At 43.4% G+C, this 17,157-nt stretch overlaps 1 protein-coding gene across 4 annotated transcripts in view; it reads right to left on the bottom strand.

The window, feature by feature from the left end:
• The window catches only part of LOC123763930 (zinc finger protein 271), a 62,344-nt gene that overhangs the window by 28,479 nt on the left and 16,708 nt on the right, over positions 1-17,157 (bottom strand). The gene's annotated exons all lie outside the window — the stretch shown is intronic.

Below are 17,157 nucleotides of genomic sequence, written 5' to 3'. Positions count from 1 at the left end.
AACAATGAAATTTTAATTACGTTAAATAAATCAAAACATGAAAATATGGACAAACAAATATGTATAATAAAATCAATGAATCAAAATAATAAGAATACTTAAATGACACAATGAAAGTTACGTTAAGGCAAAATAATAAGAAGTGCAACACAAAAGTTAAGTGGGAGGTGCTGGAATATTGGCTTAAAGCCACCACCTCTCTCAGTACACGCTAACGTCTAGCTGGGAGGAGTGCTGGCTACGAAAGCACGGAACATTCTGAGGACTGATGTTGGGGTGACCCCAGACATCAGGTAGTATTGGGGGGCGAGTGCAGGTGCAGCCAGACCGGCGACCAATCAGCGGAGCCGTAGCGATCAACGGGTAGTTTGGTGGTTGGAGTTCGAACAGGTGGCTGGTTGCATACGTTTCTGCTCACCCTGGCAAGCCTTGCTGGTGCTGGTGTCGTTGTTGGACATTTCTTCCATAGTCTTTTTATATAATTGTGAAGACGTAATTTTGGAGGGAAGAGCAGGCTCAATCTCTTGAAGGAGATTATCGTCACAACTCTCCCCCGAAGCCTGCGGTTCTGGAAGAAGTACGTCGTTATGTGGTGGAGTAATGGATGGAGTCGCTTCTACTTCATAAACTCTGGAGAGGGCATCGGCTATGGTGTTGTCAGAACCCTTGATATAGCGGATCTCCAGGTTGAAGTCTTGTAGGTAGCAAGCCCATAGTAGAAGACGTTGAGATGAGAAGTGGGCGTGCTGCAGGAGGTGTAGGGTGGTGTGGTCCATATTGATGGTGGACCGAGCACTTTTCAGGTGTGGAGTGAAGTGCTGAAGCTTCAGGATGAGGAAGAGTAGCTCCTTGCCAATTGTTCCGTCGTTCCTTGTAGCAGTAGTCGCTGACAGGTGTATTCTTCTCGCCTCGTTGCTGCATCACGACACCACCATCGTCGGTACCATTGGCGTCGACATGGAGGATGTAGGGCTTATCTGACGAGGTGAGAGTGGAATTAGAAGAGGGCATAGGAGCACGAGTATTATCCTGAAAGCATTTGGGAAGATCATTAAGGATTTTGGAATTAGAAAGCGCCGACTCCTTGTCAGTGCTTTCGGGAGAAGAAGCCGGGATGGTCTCACTGTGGATGTAGGGTTCTGTGAAGGTAGAACAATTAATCAAGACAGTGGGAGGAGTACCATTATATTGCTTCAGGAGGTTGACGTGGCACAGCTGGGTCTTCCGCCGCCTATCAGGAGTCTCTATCACATAATTATTATTATTCCTGCACTCTTTGACGCAGTAGGGTCCTGAAAATCTGTTCTGTAAAGGTGAACCTGGGATAGGGAAATAAGCAAGGACGAAGTCTCCCGGCTTGAATTTTCTTACTTTGCTGGTCTGGTCGTAATGAGTCTTCATTCTCACCTGGGCTTTCAATAGATTATCATGAGCAAAGCGGTGGACTCTCTCTAGAATGTGTTGAAGGTTTTGAAGAAACTGGGGCACATTCTGATGCTCACTGAAGGTGGCATCTCTGAGAGAGTCTTTGAAAGCCTTAAGGGGAGTACGGCACTTACGGCCGTAGAGCATCTCATAAGGAGATACTCCTAGGGACTCATTGGGGAGACTTCTGAAAATACACATTATTAGGTCAATCTGCTTATCCCAATCCTTTGAGGTTTCACTACAAAACTTTTTCAAGAGTGCTTTGATGGTCTGATGACTACGTTCAAGAGAACCCTGTGAAGCAGGATGATAGGGGCTGGACAATACCTGTTTGATGTTGAACTCCTCCAGTGTCCTTTTGAAGAGATCACTGGTGAAGTTGGTGCCACAGTCACTTTGAATCTCCCTGGGAAATCCGTATTGAGTGAAGATCTTCAATAGATGTTTGATAACCGTAGCAGCCGTGATGTTCTTCACTGGAACTGCTATGGGAAATCTGGTGGTAGGACACAGGATGGTTAGGATGTAGGCGTTACCTGAACTGGTCCGAGGTAAAGGACCGACACAGTCTATTATGAGTCTGTGGAAAGGTTCCGCAGGCACCTGTATGGGAATCAGTGGTGCTCTGGGAATGGAGACGTTCGGTTTGCCTGCCATCTGACATGTATGACACTGTTTTACGTACTGTTTGACGTTGTTTACCATACCTGGCCAGTAGTAGTCTTGACGAATCCCATGGTAAGTCTTGTTGAAGCCGTAGTGGGAGAATGCTCCATGGGCCAGGTGTAGAATAGTGGGCCGCAGGCTGGTGGGAATCACAAGTTGTTCGGTGTTGGCCCAATCGTCCTCCTCCTTCAGTTTACTGGGTCTATATCTGCGGTAGAGCAAGTCGTTCTCTAGGAAGAACCCAGGAATACTGTCGGGTTGAGTCTCAGCCTGGAAAAACAATGGTGTTAAAGTAAGATCTTCCCTCTGCAACTTACGGAACTCCAACTTGGTCAGATGCGGGGGTAGTTTCTGAGGGTCTTGAGGGACAGCGGTAGCAGTAGAGTCAGCTGGCTGTGGACGTGCGGCTTGTGCACGGGTGGTCACGAGAACCGGAGGAGAAACTTCATCACTCTCTTGAACCTCTGCTGGAACATACTCGAGAATAGGGTTTCTGGGCACAGAGTTACACACCTGGGGTTTGTCCATGACGATCAGGTTGGTCGGTTGCAGGTCTTCTGCCAAGTCGTTGCCTAGGAGAAGTTGCACTCCAGGCATGGGAAAAGGCTTTTCCCTGACGGCGACTTGGACTTCCCCGTTCACGTAGGGACAATCCAGGTGGACTCTGGCGAGAGGGTATGGAGTAGTAGCAGTGAGGTCAGTGATGAAGACCGTTTCCCCGGTATAGACTATGTTGGGCACAGCCGACTTCAAGATGATTGATTGTAGAGCCGCTGTGTCCCTCAAGATCTTCAATTTGAAACGTCCCTCCGGATTTGAACCGTTGGCAGAGACAGTTCCAGTATACAGGTGGTTACTGAAAAGAGAAAGATCATTAACATCAACACCAACATTCATCACAGGCTTACCGGACTTAGGAGGAGTTGGTTTGGGTCGTTGTTGGTCAGTGGTTCCCTTGTATTGAGACTTACCACACTTGTCTATGGTATGTCCATAGAGTCTACAATATTTGCAGTACAGTTGTGAACCAGCTTGATCGGGGCTCACCTTTTCGTAACTGTACCACGACTTCTTACTGGAGGATGGTTCAGGTGTCAGCCGGTGGATGAGGCTGTAAGTGTCAGCCGACTTAGCACACTTCAGGTAGTCGGTTTCTTCTTTATCTGCTAAGTAGAGGCGGACAGGAGGTGGCACACGTCTCAAGAATTCTTCAACAAGCATCAGGTTGACGAGTTCTGCAAAAGTAGAGACATGTGCTGCTTCCAGCCATTTCATGAAATACCTCCGTTTCGTGTTAGCAAACTCAAGGAAGGTAGTGGTACTTGCCTTCAGGTGGTCACGGAATTTCCTTCTATAACTTTCGGTGGAAAGTAGGTAGGCGTCTAACACTGCTTGTTTCAGAGTGTAGTAGTCATTCTCAGACGCCAAAGTACTGAGTGTGACTGCAGCTCTACCTGTAAGATGGACTCTGAGAAGTGTGGCCCATTGGTCGACAGGCCAACTGAGTTGATTAGCAAGGGTTTCAAAGGTGGTAAAGAACACATCAACTTCTGCTTCTACAAAGGATGGCATTAACTTACTTGCATGTGATATATTAAAACTGACGGGAAGATTGGCAGTAGCTTGTTGGCGTTGAGTGAAGTGTGAAGTTTCCAAGGCGATTTCACGTTGACGACACTCTAGAGCCAGAGTTGCTTGTTGCTTGTCATGTTCGCGTTGTATTTCCAACTCGCGTCGTTTGGTTTCAAGCTGTACTCGTTCCCGCTCCTGGAGTAGTGCAACCTCACGTTCCTGGAGGGCGAGTCCACGTTCGTGTTCTTCTCTCCTCAAGGCAGCTTCACGTTCTCTGAGGGTGATTTCTCGTTCTTGTTCCTCTCTCCTCAAAGCAGCTGCTTCCCTTTGCTGCTCACGTTCAATCTTGGCCAGCTCTAGTTTGAGTTTCAGCGTTGCCAAATCAGTTTTATCTGCAATATAGTAAGTTTCATGAGTTTCAGAGTCTATCTTACCTTGCTCTAAATAGTAATCCAGCAACAGGTTGTGTAGGTCATTTTTGTTGGCTTGGTAGGGAACTTCTAGTTGATACTCATGTGCAAGAGTTTGTAGTTCAGTCCTCTTGGCACGACTTAAAGTCCCTATTTCACCTGCTGGATTTGCACGGAAAGTTTGGAGACGAAACATGGTGAAATTAGCAAATAAAGGTACACGAATGTTCAATAATGAAATGTCAGAAACAGGACAACGTGGCAACTGGTACCTATCCTGTGTGATCTTTAACAATTAACGTTAAGTGAAAGATATTAAATTAAATCAAGGGCGCAGGAAATCTTGTACCCGGTACTCATGTAAGAGGATAAGGGCAAGAAAATCCTACTAACAAATGAAACAAAGTTTCGAAAACAAATGAAACAGTTAAATGCTTCAAAAGTAAAATTGGTAGTCCAAGGATGTAGGCATACCTTGCCAAGTCTCTATAGGACAAAGCAAGTTTTTCCCACTGAATTTAATATGATACTTACAGAATTAGCGAACTTTTGTGCTCTGAAAAAATAAGCTAATTCCCTACCGTTGTATGTATCATCATCTCTGACTGACGTGTAGGGGTGCGAGGTGTCAACTGGTGACGAGAACTGCTGCTGAGGTCCCAATTCAGCAACTAAAGTTCGAGCTAGAGGAACTATGGCCCTCTTTGTCCTCCTACAGTCAGATTGCAGAAGATTGGGTACTCTTGACCCGGGGCAGACCACAGTACCAGGGTACCAATATGATGATCTGTCAGAATGAGAAATATTCAAGGGACATAGATGGTAAATACGAGTAATAACATGGAGGGAGAGATGACCAATTAAGAGTATGACTGAGGCCTACAGTCACCACGTAATCCAAAGTTGTCTCACCTTCACTATATGTTACTCTCGTAATGCACAATACACCGCACCTTATAAAAAATGAAATTGAATGAAAAATAGTAAAGCTACGTTAACAAAGTTAAATACGCTTACCATAAATTACCACTTGGCACCAGTACCTGAGTGAGGCTCCTAGGACAGGCCCCCATATAACTTGTGACGGTAACGCGTTGGTGTTCGGCTGTTTAAGGCTAGGGGTATGGCCTCGTCACATAGTTATAAAAAAAAATAGAAAAACTGGAACTTCGTCTGTGGTAAGGTAAGGAGAAGACACACAAAACACAAGTAAACTTTAACAATGAAATTTTAATTACGTTAAATAAATCAAAACATGAAAATATGGACAAACAAATATGTATAATAAAATCAATGAATCAAAATAATAAGAATACTTAAATGACACAATGAAAGTTACGTTAAGGCAAAATAATAAGAAGTGCAACACAAAAGTTAAGTGGGAGGTGCTGGAATATTGGCTTAAAGCCACCACCTCTCTCAGTACACGCTAACGTCTAGCTGGGAGGAGTGCTGGCTACGAAAGCACGGAACATTCTGAGGACTGATGTTGGGGTGACCCCAGACATCAGGTAGTATTGGGGGGCGAGTGCAGGTGCAGCCAGACCGGCGACCAATCAGCGGAGCCGTAGCGATCAACGGGTAGTTTGGTGGTTGGAGTTCGAACAGGTGGCTGGTTGCATACGTTTCTGCTCACCCTGGCAAGCCTTGCTGGTGCTGGTGTCGTTGTTGGACATTTCTTCCATAGTCTTTTTATATAATTGTGAAGACGTAATTTTGGAGGGAAGAGCAGGCTCAATCTCTTGAAGGAGATTATCGTCACAATATAAATATCTACCTGTTTTATTCACCATACTTGTACAAGTAAACTGGTATGGTGCCCAAAGACCATCGTGGTCATCAGTGAACAACATGATAAGTCTTGCAGACGACGCTCCTCCCTCACCAAAATGGCGGCTCCCAACCTCCTACTCTCGCTGTTATCTCACACTATACACACGTTATATATAAGTATCTGCATTCGTGTTCACCATAGCGAACCACTAAGCTGATATGGTGAGTGCAGTCAATAAAAGGTGTCCACACACACTCAAAAGACAACGCCACCTTCCTCCCTCCCACAGCATTACTCCTCCCTCCATGGCGCACAGCGCTAAATATCACCACAATCCTGCTATTATCAGAACCCTGGTCAGTTTTATCACAGTCAGGGGTCTTCTGTAATAATATCATCGCTACATAATAGCATGAACAAGTATATTATGGCATTTTTAGGCAATGCTGTGGTCACAAGCTGAACAGCAGTGCTGTGAGCTCATGCTGCGTGCGTCAGGCTTGGTAGCTCACTCAATACTGAGACCCCTAACACCCTGGGGTTTGGCCCACGATTTTTTTAAAAATGGCGTCTGTTTACAAGAGCCCTGATGAAGGTGTGGTGAACCCCGTGTATCCGCGGGCCGTTTAAATCTTGCGTAGTACTCCAAAGCATCATATGATGCAATGCGCAATTTACTGCAAGTCAGTCAAAGCATCATATGATGCGATGCGCAATTTACTGCAAGTCGGTCAAAGCATCATATGATGCGATGCGCTGCAAGTCGGTCAAAGCATCATATGATGCGATGCGCAATTTACTGCAAGTCGGTCAAAGCATCATATGATGCGATGCGCAATTGAAGGGTTAAGAAACATGGAGCAGCCGACCTGTAGACCACCGAACAAACCTTTTTGACATTTGTACTGGTTTTCAAAATTCTTCATTTTTTTATTATTTACGTTTTTTGTATGTAAGAAACATGGAGCAGCCTACCTGCCAACCACCGAACGAACCTTTTGCTATAAGACAAATGAAAAATAAATATTGAACACATTTGAAGAAAGGAAAATGTCATAATGGTTTATTCAGTGTAAGGTAGGCTTCTCCATTATTGAGACGTAAATGACAAATACAAAACAAATGGAACACATTTGAAACAAAGAAAGATTGTTATAATGGAGCAGCCTACCTGCCGAACACCGAAAGAACCTTTTTGACATTGTTGTATATCAGACATTTCATTTATTTTTTCCTACAAAAACGTCAATGCTTTGCAACATCTCAGCAGTCACCCTTTTATATCCCACCATCATTAGCATCTTTAAACAAGAACAACATTATTTATGTGCATCGTCGGAGGCGTCTAAGAATGTGCAAGAAGCAGCGCGACCCCACCATGTGGTGTTGACGTTACTCAAACCAGCGTTCGTCATACGGGACGATTTGACGCCGATCGGGCCGTTCGTTACCCAAAATGTTCGTCTTTTGGGGCGATCGTTATGCGAGGTACCACTGTATATATAAATATATATACAGTACAAATATATATATATATATATATATATACTATTAAATATGACCGAAAAAGTAAGATTAATAATTCTAACACGCATTTTCTCAATCTTTCGTACATTTCTTTGCACTGTTGGAGGTAATTCAAAAATCAATTCTCCAAAATTCATTTTTATTTCTAGTCTGACGCAACACGAGCGCGTTTCGTAAAACTTATTACATTTTCAAAGACTTTAGTTTACAAATACACAACTGAATAGAACTTACACATCTCCGATTTTGTTTATATCTACATTTGAGTGAGGTGGATGGGGTGAGGTGGCATTAATAGGGTATTAATTTCATCAACACAAGACAGAACAAGAGGTGGCATTAACAGGGTATTAATTTCATCAACACAAGACAGAACACGAAACAATGGGTATTGAAATGGAAGTGATTGTAGAAAGCCTATTGGTCCATATTTCTTGATGCTTCTATATTGGAGCGGAGTCTTGAGGTGGGTAGAATATAGTTGTGCATTAATTGGCTGTTGATTGCTGGTGTTAACTTCTTAATGTGTAGTGCCTCGCAAACGTCAAGCTGCCTGCTATCGCTGTATCTATCGATGATTTCTGAGTTGCTTACTAGGATTTCTCTGGCGATGGTTTGGTTGTGGGAAGAGATTATATGTTCCTTAATGGAGCCCTGTTGTTTATGCATCGTTAAACGCCTAGAAAGAGATGTTGTTGTCTTGCCTATATACTGGTTTTTTTGGAGCTTACAGTCCCCAAGTGGGCATTTGAAGGCATAGATGACGTTGGTCTCTTTTAAAGCGTTCTGCTTTGTGTCTGGAGAGTTTCTCATGAGTAGGCTGGCCGTTTTTCTGGTTTTATAGTAAATTGTCAGTTGTATCCTCTGATTTTTGTCTGTAGGGATAACGTTTCTATTAACAATTTTTTTCAGGACCCTTTCCTCTGTTTTATGAGCTGTGGAAAAGAAGTTCCTGTAAAATAGTCTAATAGGCGGTATAGGTGTTGTGTTAGTTGTCTCTTCAGAGGTTGCATGGTGTTTCACTTTCCTTCTTATGATGTCTTCGACGAAACCATTGGAGAAGCCGTTGTTGACTAGGACCTGCCTTACCCTACAGAGTTCTTCGTCGACTTGCTTCCATTCTGAGCTGTGGCTTAGAGCACGGTCGACATATGCGTTAACAACACTCCTCTTGTACCTGTCTGGGCAGTCGCTGTTGGCATTTAGGCACATTCCTATGTTCGTTTCCTTAGTGTAGACTGCAGTGTGGAAACCTCCGCTCTTTTCCATGACTGTTACATCTAGAAAGGGCAGCTTCCCATCCTTTTCCATCTCGTAAGTGAAACGCAGCACGGAACTCTGCTCAAATGCCTCCTTCAGCTCCTGCAGATGTCTGACATCAGGTACCTGTGTAAAAATGTCGTCAACATACCTGCAGTATATGGCCGGTTTCAAGTTCATGTCGACTAAGACTTTTTGTTCGATGGTACCCATGTAGAAGTTTGCAAACAGGACACCTATGGGAGAACCCATGGCGACCCCATCTACTTGCTTATACATGTGCCCATCCGGGCTCAAGAAGGGTGCCTCTTTAGTACAAGCTTGGAGTAGTTTCCTTAGAATATTTTCGGGTATGTCAAGAGGAGTACAGGCTGGATCACGATACACTCTGTCGGCTATCATCCCGATTGTCTCGTCCACAGGTACAGTGGTACCTCGGAATGCGATTGTCCCTGTATGCGAGGTTTTCGGAAGGCGAGGTGTATTTACTCCAAAAATTTGTCTCAGAAGGCGAGGGTTACTTCGGGAGGCGAGTTTGGACGCGAGTTTGTTGATACGCGTACAGCCGACCTAGCGCGTTCGTCGCCCCTCCGCCCCGCCGCCCCTCAGTTTATTATTGTCTGGCGCTCAGTGACTACCCCCACATCAATTCTTCTCGCGGATTTTCAGTGTTTTGTTGGATTTTTGGTGATTTGTCTATACAATTTGTTATTATATATCTCACCATGGGTCCCAAGAAAGCCAGTGGTAAGGATAAAGGCCAGAAAGCTCCTGTGAGGATGACAAAAGAGGAGAAACAAGAGATCATTCGGAAGCATGAGAACGGTACACGTGTTGTTGAACTTTGTAGGCAGTACAACAAAGCCACATCAACAATATGCACTATACTTAAGAAGAAAAATAAGATTATGGGTGCTAAAGTGGCAAAAGGAGTAAGAACATTAACGGCACAAAGACCACAAATACTTGAAGAAGTGGAAAAGTTGTTATTAATTTGGATACACGACAAGGAGTTGAGGGGTGATAGTGTTTCGGAGGCCATTATTTGTGAGAAAGCCAGGGTGTTGCACGAAGACCTTCTAAAGAATACCCCTGCAACGAGTGATGCAGATAAGAAAGAGTTTAAGGGGGCGTCTGGTTGGCATCTGGGTCCAAAAATGCAAAAATGAAAACTCATTCGATTTCAATCAAACTTTTTTGACAAGTTCTATATGAAAAGTGTTTCATCTGGTCCAAGTTTCAGCATTGTAGCATAAATAGGAAGGGAGAAAAAAAATATTGAAGTAGTTGTGAAAATTATGCAAAAATGGTCAAAATCGATTATCAATCAAAAGTGTCAACTGAAATCATAACTACAACTCTTTGCTATCACAATAGCATATGTTAAACAAATATTATTATTAGTTTAATTGGAAAAAAAATTAAGGAAAAAAAAAAAAAAAGGATTTTTTTTTCTTTTTTTTTTTTAAATATTTTTTTTTTTTCATTTTTTTGGGGGCGATTTGCATCAAACTTACACACCTGCCTGTACGTAAGCCTATCTGTAAGGATGCCAATTTTGGAGAAAATTGGTTGATGTCAACCCCAGCCACAGATTTTAGAACCTTAGACTTTATTAATTTCTGTTTTTTTTTTCAATTGACACAAACGTTTACAAAACTCATTCTTTTTTTATTCAATTTACATGAAACTTACACAGTTTATGTGGAGGGCATGTCTCTACATTGGGGGGCTTTCATTTTTCTCTAAGTTCATTTATTGATTTTATAATAGCAATAAACATGCCATATTTGCAAAAAAATTTTGGGGAACTTTGAACATTTGTATTAGGAAAACTAAAGATGTTTTGGAAATTCTAAATCCCCAAATCCTTTATTATATGCTAATGTGTCAGAAAAGTGTCACAGAATAATTTTATCTGAAACGTGTGTTCTGAAGTGTGGACTTGAAAATGTGTAAAAAACGTTCAAAAAAACAAAAAACAAAAAAAAACTCCCTTTCTATTTACGCTGCAGTACTGAAACTTGGGACAATTTAAGCACTTTTCATATACAACTAGAAAAATAATATTGGTTGACATTGAACAACTTTCATTATAATAACCAGACGCCCCCTTAAGGCAAGCAGGGGCTGGTTTGAAAAATTTAGAAAGAGAAGTGGTATCCATAGTGTTACAAGGCATGGGGTTATGTGATGTGATTATGGAAGGGGACTCCCCTTCCAAACAGTAACTCCTCTCCTCCTCCCCCCTCCTCACCATCTTCCATACGCCTACAGCACTCGACAGCAAGGTAAGTAATAACTGGAACACAGTTTTGTAGGTTTATTTAGATGAATTAGGTAAATTAGGTATAAAAATTTAGTTTGATGTGGGGTTTTTGGGGTAGTCAGGAACGGATTAATTCATTTCCCTTTATTTCTTATGGGGAAATTAACTTCGGAATGCGAGTTTTCGGAAGGCGAGGCGTCTCCAGGAACGGATTAAACTCTTATTCTGAGGTATGCCTGTACGTTGGTAAACAGCGATTCTACGTCCAACGAGGCTCTTATCCCTGTGGCCCGTGTGCCCCGCAGTAAGTCAACAAATTCCTTTGGAGACTTCAGGCTGAAGGTGCAAGGAACATAAGGAGTCAGCAGGCCGTTGAGTCGCTTCGCCAGTCTGTACGTGGGTGTGGGTATCTGGCTAATGATTGGCCGAAAAGGGTTTCCAGGCTTGTGTGTCTTGACATTTCCATACGCATATCCAGGTTTATATTCCCCAATGATCTTTGGCAGGTGGAGTCCGGATTTCTTGGCGTTCACAGTTTCGATCAGTTTGTTGACCTTTGCTTTCAATTCGGCTGTAGTGTCCTTCGTTACCCTTTGGAACTTAGTTTGGTCAGAGAGTATGAGGTTCATTTTCGCCAGATATTCGTCTTTTTTAAGAATCACATATATTGGCGACTTGTCACCTCTCCTGACAACTATCTCCTTGTTCTCATGAAGGCTTTTAGCTGCCGCTTTGAGCTCGGGGGACAATATGGTGCTTCTGTAATTGCCTCGATTCTTTCCTCCTTCTGCAATAAGTTCTGCTTGTAAGGTATCTTTGGTAGTGACCTTCTTTTGTGTCTCGAGGTCGAATATGTCGTCCAACAGAATTTCCAACTCTACTTTCCGGGCCATCTCACTCGGTCTGGACACAACGTGACAGTTTATGCCCAGATTTAGGAGAGTGACTTGGTCCTCAGTGAGGTTAATTCCTGCAAGGTTCAGGAAGCCATCTCTTGGTCGTGGAATTGCCATAGGTCCTCCATATAATGTTGTAAGTTTCTTGATAATCCTTGTTTCAGTGCTGAGGTGATGTCGGTCTGTGAAGATGTCGAGGTGTTGTTCAATGCGGGTACGGATACTTTCGTCGATGTTGCTATTTCTCCACTCGTTTGTAGCATGAAGTAGTTGCGTTTTGTTGTCTTTGATTTCATTCTCTGCTTTGTATATCTGATCACGAATCAGATCCTGGCGATATTTTATCGTGAAGGCTTGATTCCTTGCTGCTGGGTCGTGCGTTTTAATATTAGTATATTTTGGTAGCAGTCTTTCCTGTAGACATATATTATTAAATATGACCGAAAAAGTAAGATTAATAATTCTAACACGAATTTTCTCAATCTTTCGTACATTTCTTTTCACTGTTGGAGGTAATTAAAAAATCAATTCTCCAAAATTCATTTTTATTTCTAGTCTGACGCGACACGAGCGCGTTTCGTAAAACTTATTACATTTTCAAAGACTTTAGTTTACAAATACACAACTGAATAGAACTTACACATCTCCGATTTTGTTTATATCTACATTTGAGTGAGGTGGATGGGGTGAGGTGGCATTAATAGGGTATTAATTTCATCAACACAAGACAGAACAAGAGGTGGCATTAATAGGGTATTAACCATACTCTCTCATACTCTCTCAGTAACCATACTCATACTCTCTGACCAAACTAAGTTCCAAAGGGTAACGAAGGACACTACAGCCGAATTGAAAGCAAAGGTCAACAAACTGATCGAAACTGTGAACGCCAAGAAATGCGGACTCCACCTGCCAAAGATCATTGGGGAATATAAACCTGGATATGCGTATGGAAATGTCAAGACACACAAGCCTGGAAACCCTTTTCGGCCAATCATTAGCCTGATACCCACACCCACGTACAGACTGGCGAAGCGACTCAACGGCCTGCTGACTCCTTATGTTCCTTGCGCCTTCAGCCTGAAGTCTCCAAAGGAATTTGTTGACATACTGCGGGGCACACGGGCCACAGGGATAAGAGCCTCGTTGGATGTAGAATCGCTGTTTACCAACGTACCTGTGGACGAGACAATCGGGATGATAGCCGACAGAGTGTATCGTGATCCAGCCTGTACTCCTCTTGACATACCCGAAAATATTCTAAGGAAACTACTCCAAGTTTGTACTAAAGAGGCACCCTTCTTGAGCCCGGATGGGCACATGTATAAGCAAGTAGATGGGGTCGCCATGGGTTCTCCCCTAGGTGTCCTGTTTGCAAACTTCTACATGGGTACCATCGAGCAAAAAGTCTTAGTCGACATGAACTTGAAACCGGCCATACACTGCAGGTATGTTGACGACATTTTTACACAGGTACCTGATGTCAGACATCTGCAGGAGTTGAAGGAGGCATTTGAGCAGAGTTCCGTGCTGCGTTTCACTTACGAGATGGAAAAGGATGGGAAGCTGCCCTTTCTAGATGTAACAGTCATGGAAAAGAGCAGAGGTTTCCACACTGCAGTCTACACTAAGGAAACGAACATAGGAATGTGCCTAAATGCCAACAGCGACTGCCCAGACAGGTACAAGAGGAGTGTTGTTAACGCATATGTCGACCGTGCTCTAAGCCACAGCTCAGAATGGAAGCAAGTCGACGAAGAACTCTGTAGGGTAAGGCAGGTCCTAGTCAACAACGGCTTCTCCAATGGTTTCGTCGAAGACATCATAAGAAGGAAAGTGAAATGCCATGCAACCTCTGAAGAGACAACACAACACCTATACCCCCTATTAGACTATTTTACAGGAACTTCTTTTCCACAGCTCATAAAACAGAGGAAAGGGTCCTGAAAGATATTGTTAATAGAAACGTTATCCCTACAGACAAAAATCAGAGGATACAACTGACGATTTACTATAAAACCAGAAAAAACGGCCAGCCTACTCATGAGAAACTCTCCAGACACAAAGCAGAACGCTTTAAAAGAGACCAACGTCGTCTATGCCTTCAAATGCCCACTTGGGGACTGTAAGCTCCAAAAAACCCAGTATATAGGCAAGACAACATCTCTTTCTAGGCGTTTAACGATGCATAAACAACAGGGCTCCATTAAGGAACATATAATCTCTTCCCACAACCAAACCATCGCCAGAGAAATCCTAGTAAACAACACAGAAATCATCGATAGATACTGTACAGCGATAGCAGGCGGCTTGACGTTTGCGAGGCACTACACATTAAGAAGTTAACACCAGCAATCAACAGCCAATTAATGCACAACTATATTCTACCCACCTCAAGACTCCACTCCAATATAGAAGCATCAAGAAATATGGACCAATAGGCTTTCTACAATCACTTCCATTTCAATACCCATTGTTTCGTGTTCTGTCTTGTGTTGATGAAATTAATACCCTATTAATGCCACCTCTTGTTCTGTCTTGTGTTGATGAAATTAATACCCTATTAATGCCACCTCACCCCATCCACCTCACTCAAATGTAGATATAAACAAAATCGGAGATGTGTAAGTTCTATTCAGTTGTGTATTTGTAAACTAAAGTCTTTGAAAATGTAATAAGTTTTACGAAACGCGCTCGTGTCGCGTCAGACTAGAAATAAAAATGAATTTTGGAGAATTGATTTTTGAATTACCTCCAACAGTGAAAAGAAATGTACGAAAGATTGAGAAAATTCGTGTTAGAATTATTAATCTTACTTTTTCGGTCATATTTAATAATATATGTCTACAGGAAAGACTGCTACCAAAATATACTAATATATATATATATATATATATACAGTACAACCTCGATTCAACGTACTATATGGGACCACCCCCAGTTCGTTGGAGCGTTGGATTCGTTGCAAGAGGTGACCTTCAAGAGGCGTTTGCGTCAGTGTCTTTTTTTTTTTCTTGTACACAATAAAAATGCATTGTATCATATTACTTACTGTACCTATATTTTACTACTCTACTAAAAATTCTGTAATTCATGTATTTACCTTATTGTTGGAGTTATGTCCATCTTGAAGTTTTGTGAAGTTGTGAATGCTCTACAGTAAATAGGTACTGCAGTGCATTAAGCCGTTAGCACTGTATTATTAAAAGTGGTTTTGCTGTATGTTGAGTACTACAATACAGTTCTTGAAAACTATTGTACATTAGAATTATTGCAACTTTAATTTTAACACTATGTACACACTTGAATTTAACACTTATTCTAATTGTTTACTTCACACATGATGTTTTTAGATGTTTGCATCAGCTTTGCTGGTGCTCGCTGCTGCTGTGTTGGCTTCAGCTGCTTTTGTGCTGGTGCTGGGTACAGCTGTGCTGGTGCTGGGTACGGCTGTGCTGGTGCTGGGTACGGCTGTGCTGGTGCTGGGTACGGCTGTGCTGGTGCTGGGTACAGCTGTGCTGGTGCTGGGTACGGCTGTGCTGGTGCTGGGTACGGCTGTGCTGGTGCTGGGTACGGCTGTGCTGGTGCTGGGTACGGCTGTGCTGGTGCTGGGTACAGCTGTGCTGGTGCTGGGTACGGCTGTGCTGGTGCTGGGTACGGCTGTGCTGGTGCTGGGTACAGCTGTGCTGGTGCTGGGTACGGCTGTGCTGGTGCTGGGTACGGCTGTGCTGGTGCTGGGTACGGCTGTGCTGGTGCTGGGTACAGCTGTGCTGGTGCTGGGTACGGCTGTGCTGGTGCTGGGTACGGCTGTGCTGGTGCTGGGTACGGCTGTGCTGGTGCTGGGTACGGCTGTGCTGGTGCTGGGTACAGCTGTGCTGGTGCTGGGTACGGCTGTGCTGGTGCTGGGTACGGCTGTGCTGGTGCTGGGAACGTCAACAGTGCCAGTAACATTTTGTATAATCTCATCATCTGTTAAATGACCATTGATTAAATGATTTATTAATTTTATTATTTCGAAGCCGTAGTCATTGAACTGTGGCGACGAATTGAAACGAGAAACGCATGGTGTGTGTGTACAGGGATTAGACCCGTCCACTCGCTCACGCTGGAGTTGTTCCAATAACAAATAATTTCTCAAATAGCAGATGTCTATCATATTACAGTATATTTTCGGTTTTATTTAGTTTAGTTTAATTAGGATAATAAAAAGCTATTAAAGCATTGGTTTTAGAAATGATTTATTAGTCTGAAACTTTCAGTCATGGGTCACTGAACTATAACGACACAGACGAAGGAAAACCAAGTGAGGTTTACAGAACAGTATTCCCTTATCTGTCCACCCTCACTCACCTTGTTTTATCACAGAAAATGTCTATAAGGAGATTTTACGACATGTAGCTAGCTAATCACGCTTCAGCCTTTAAATTAATTTACAAAGATACGTCTGCCACAAATCAGTGGGAGGTTGGGAGGGAGGTGGGCAGGCAGAGCTTGTAAGGGAGAGGCAGGGAGGGAGGCAGGCACGGAGGGAGACAGGCACGGAGGGAGGCAGGCAGAGCTTGGGAGGGAGGCAGGGAAGGAGAGGATGGAGATGGATTGATGGTAGGATGGAGGGAGGGATGGATGATTTGAGGGTGTGTGTGTGTGTATGGGCTGTAGGGGAGGGGGGGGGGGAGGTGTGTCGGTGGTGGTGAAGGGACCGACTCGCTGATAACCCTAACTCTGACCCAGTTAACTTTTTTTTTTTAACTTGATTTGTTTCTTCAATTCTGGATGGATGGAGGGAGAAAGGGGATGGAGGGAGAAAGGGGATGGATGGAGGGAGGGAGGGGATGGATGGATGGATGGAGGGGGGATGGATGGAGGGAGGGAGGGGATGGATGGAGGGAGGGGATGGATGGAGGGAGGGAGGGGATGGATGGAGGGAGGGGATGGATGGATGGAGGGAGGGGATGGATGGATGGATGGATGGAGGGAGGGAGGGGGGGGGATGGATGGAGGGGATGGATGGATGGATGGAGGGAGGGGATGGAACCCCTCCCTCTATTACATACAGTGGAAATATACAGTGGAACCTCTATTAACGAGTTTAATCCGTTCTGGCACCGAGCTCGTTACCTGGAAAACTCGTCTTTGGAAACAAATTTCCCCATTTAAAATAAAGGAAATAAATTTAATCCGTTCCACTCCCAAAAACATCCATACTTGTATGACTTTTTTTTATGTAAATATAATACTGCACATGTAAATATAAATGTTTTGTTGTAGTGTTTTAATATTTACTTTACCTTATGAAGAGTAGTTGCTGGCTTGAGGGAGACGATGGAGAGGTGGGAAGGAGGAGAGGGGTTATAT

This window comes from Procambarus clarkii, chromosome 5, assembly GCF_040958095.1.
Source record: "Procambarus clarkii isolate CNS0578487 chromosome 5, FALCON_Pclarkii_2.0, whole genome shotgun sequence".
Lineage (NCBI taxonomy): Eukaryota > Metazoa > Arthropoda > Malacostraca > Decapoda > Cambaridae > Procambarus > Procambarus clarkii.
Note: the sequence above shows the minus strand (reverse complement) of the source record. Positions and strands in the feature narration are given on the sequence as shown.